Source organism: Chaetura pelagica, unplaced genomic scaffold, assembly GCF_000747805.2.
Source record: "Chaetura pelagica isolate M959 unplaced genomic scaffold, ChaPel_1.0 scaffold55, whole genome shotgun sequence".
NCBI classification, from domain to species: Eukaryota; Metazoa; Chordata; class Aves; order Apodiformes; family Apodidae; genus Chaetura; species Chaetura pelagica.
Window position 1 is genome coordinate 3,719,799 of NW_009953571.1, and position 4,305 is coordinate 3,724,103.

Below are 4,305 nucleotides of genomic sequence, written 5' to 3' on the forward strand. Positions count from 1 at the left end.
CTGCGAGGGCTGCTCGGGGAGCTGGATCTCAGCCACCCATCTTAACCACACGTGCAGTCAGGTAAAGTCAGGCAGCCTGAAAAACTGCGTGACAACAGCCCCAGCAGAGCAAGGTACCTGCTTCCCTCCTCCCAGCACACTCACTCAGTTCCTCACCACTTGGGAGGCTGTATTATCCCTGCTTTTTACTAATGCAAGGCATTTTTTCTTCAAACCTGGCATCCAGAGGTAGAAAGACCCTTGTGTCCTCTGCCCACATCCATCAGGAGAGTTCTATTGTCTGGCCTGGCCTGAGACTGGACTTTGTGGCCCCAGTCCCAGCTCTGATCAGCCTCAGCCTCACCCACCCCAGTGCTGTGGGTGTCAAACGGGATTGATAAATCCCCACAAAGCTCCTGTATGTGCCTGGCTGCTTGTTTTGGATTTGTTCTGCTCTGCATTCACACACTGAGGCTTCACCTGTTGGGCAATGGGAAATTTGAGCTTTGGGTCTCTAAGAGCCACCCCCTGCATCAGTTGCCCATGGCAAGGTCCTACAGGCATGTATTACATCAAGAACACGTTGCAGTCACCCCTAATCACAGTGTCTTCCTGTGAAGGGCTGGCATGACAGGCACTGGAATCTGTCCTCAGCCTGCTCTGTTTATCAGCTTGGGAGCTGTCAGGACAGCTCATCTCTCTTGCTAGCACCCCCCATCACCTCCATACAGCCCTGTGGCACCCCTGCTGCAGGGTGCCATGGCAAGACATATTCCTGATCCTGACCTGGGAAGCAGCAGGGACTGGAAAAGGGGTGTGCCTTTCCGTGGAAACCACAGCCCACTGGCACCTCCACTTTGCCTGATCCTAAATGTCATGACGACATCTCCCCCTGTCCTGTGCCTGCTGGGGGATTTGTGCCTCCCAGGGGCATGGCAGCCCCTGAGCCCACTCCTCTGCACAGTCGTGACTTGCAGGCAGCCCTGCACCCCCTCGCTGTGTGACTCAGCTATTCCAGCCCCCACAGGGGTTTTGTTCCCCTTGAAAACTGCAGTGCTGCTGGGCAAGTCCTCCCCGATGGGCAGACCGAGACCTGTCTGGGAGCTTGCCAGTGCTCCCTGCTCCAAAGCACAGCCCTGCTCCATGCCCTCCTGGGGCACCACGGAGGTTGGGAGCAAGCTGTAAGAAGGGAGAAGCAGCAGGTATCTGGCTAGTGCAGAGACCTGAGGCATCTCGCTGCTACTCACCAGCAGCCCTACAGCACAGCCTTTCTCTGCCAGCCCTACAGCACAGCCAGTTGCCCCCACTGGCTGGATGCTCCAAGAGCCACCTTCTCCTGCACTGGCCAGGCTGCTAGGGCAGGGCAGAGCTGGGCTGCCCAGAGGAGCTATGGGAGATGCAGAATGCAGGCCCACTCGTGCTCCCAGGAGATTTTGGCAAACATCTGTCTTGTCCCTCATGGTTGAAGGGATCCATGGCTGCCATGCTGAGGAAAGGCTTGTTGCCCCCAGGCAAGTTGTAGCCTGGGGGGTCATGGGGTCTGGGTGCTGGAACAGGGGTAGAGTCACCTGGGGGTCGTTCCTCCTTGATGGGTGCATCTGTGCTGTAGGAAAGGCACTTCAGGGACTGCAGCAGAGGCCCTTATTGCAGGAAACCTCCTAAGAGCCAGGCACAACACAGCCCTGATACCGCGTAGAACTGCCTCTGGTGGAGGGAGAGGGGCAGGACAGTGGGTGCCTCCTGCCTTCCCATGGACACTGATCCTGCCCCACACAAAGCCTCTCTAGGGGGAGGAGCGGCCAGCAGAGGATTTTACCTTAGAATCTGCTTTCTGCTCATGTGCCAAACTGTACGGCTGTCACACAGGCAGTGCATCCAGGTTTTGTGTGTCTGGAGAAGGGGAGGCATCACGGGGTATGCCCACAGGAGGATTGCTCAGGCTTCTGCATCTCTCTGCCCACTTACCTCTGCAGGGTGTTTCACTTGTCTGTCACTAATGGGCTCACCCTTCCCTTGAAGGGTGCTGCTAGGGCTCCCTGGGGACCTGGGAAGAGCAGGAAGATGCTGGCTGGGGAAAGCAGGGCTGGGTGGTTTCACTTCTGTCCTCCTGGCACCTGAGGCACCCTTCATTTGAGCCAGGTCACTGCTTACCTGGGGCTCACACACTTACCTGGGGCACAGGCAGGAGAGGGCCTCTCTAGTGCCCTGGGTAGGGATTTTCTTCTATGTGGGCACATGAGACAGTGCAAGGGCAGCTTGGTGTTGCCATACACACCCTGTCCTCCCTATTGCTGTCACAGGTTGGGCAAGGGCTTTCTAGGAAGTGGCATTTCTAGCGAGTAAAGCTCTGGGAGGCTACAGTCTCCTTCCCTGGGCTCAAGAAGATGAACCTCCACCCTGCTCACCCATAAGCCCTGTTTCAACTGCCAGGTTAGAAAATCAACATGGATTTGTTGAGGCTGAAGCAGGCTGGGTCAGGGTTCCACCAGGTGCCATCACTGCTAACAAGCCCTCACCACCTGGGGGGTGTCAGGAGCTGCAACCACCCTGATCTCCCCAGGAGGTATCCAAAAGCCCCAGGCAGGCCTTGCCAGGCCACAGGACCAATCCTATGATGGATCTGTGTGAGAACTGCTAGCAGAGTCCCAGATGGTGACAGCAAGAGAGACCACGCCAGACTCAAGAGAGCAGGGATGCTCTTCTGAGAGTCCTAAATAGCACATGTCCTTCTGTACCAAACCCAGTGTACCTGCCACGCACTGCCAGCAGCCTGCTCAACAGCAGCAACCCACAAAGCCAAGTCTTCTCTCTCTTTTTGTCTTCCTTTTTTTTTTTTTTTTCAAGTTGGCCTGGTAACTGAGAACAGTTGGGAGTAATTTGTCTCTGAAAAATGAAGCCTGTGTTCTGTTAGTGTTCTTTTGTTCAGGGCTTGTACGTATCGACAGTGCAGAGGCTTGTTAGAAATGTGACCCTAAATGGGAAAAGGCCTGGCTTCATGTGGTGGAGCCTGGCTGGGGATGTTTGGAGCAGACCAGTGTAACTGAGTGAGGCTGAAGGTGACTTGTGTAGAAGGTGCCCTCTTGATTTGCTAATTCTCTTGTTCTGCTCTAATTAGTCACTGTAGCCAAACTGGAAGGTGTGGTTGGCTGGCTGCTTTTGGGAGGCATAGTGGGGATCAAAAGACCCTAATGTGCCTGTCTTGAGCAGCTCAGACTTATCTGGTAGACTGCAGAATTAGAAGGATTTGTCAAGATGAAGGGAAATTTGCTCCTGATGGATGGGGGTTCTGGTTGGTCCAGCTGTATCGGTGTTAAAGGAGCCAAAGCACGAGAAATTGTCCTTTTAAGAGCTCTCCCCTTGCACCCTGATATTTTTGAAGCGTGCATGGAAGGCAAAGGCCAGGATCATCCTGGAAGGCAGTGCCTGAAGAGGCTGGTGATGTTGCACAGGCACGAGTAAGACAGGAGCCCTTTGCCTGGGTGAAATCTGGAAGAAGAGGGGAGGAACCTGGTCTCACAGTGCGAGGAGGTTGCTTTTGGACAAGGTGCTGCATGGAAAACGTCAGATCCTTGACCTAAAACTACTGGCCCAGGACACAAACTTCAGGGCAAGATTAGGCATTTCCTTCCATCTGCAGACCTGGACAGGCTACATAGATGGGCCAAGGCCAATTGTATGAGGTTCAATAAGGACAAGTGCCAGGTCCTGCACTTCAGCCACAACAGCCCCCAGCAGTGTATCAGGAATAGTGTGGCCAGCAGGGCTGGGGAAATGATTGTGCCTCTGCAGTCGGCACTGGTGAGGCTGCACCTCAAGATCTGTGTTCAGTTTTGGGCACTTCAATACAAGAAAGACATCGAGGTGCTGGAGAGAGTCCAGAGAAGGGCAGTGAAGCTGGTGGAGCGTCTGGGGAACAAGTCTTATGAGGAGCTCCTGAAGGAACTAGGGTTGTTTAGCCTGAAAAAAAGGAGGCTGAGGTGAGACCTTATCGCTCTCTACAACTGCCTGAAAGGAGGTTGTAGCAAGTGGGGATTTGGTCTCTTCTCCCAAGTAACAAGTGACAGGACAAGAGGAAATGGCCTTGAGTTGTGCCAGGGGAGGTTTAGATTGGATATTAGAAGAAACTTTTTCACTGAAAGGGTAATTAAACACTGGAATCGGCTGCCCAGGGAGGTGGTTGAATCACCACCCCTGGAGGTGTTTAAAAGTGGTGCTTAGGAACATGGTTTAACACTGGACTTGGCAGGGTTAGGTTAATGGTTGGTAGTTACAGTTGGAGTCAGTTATCTTAAAGTTCTTTTCCAATCAGAATGATTCTGTGATTCC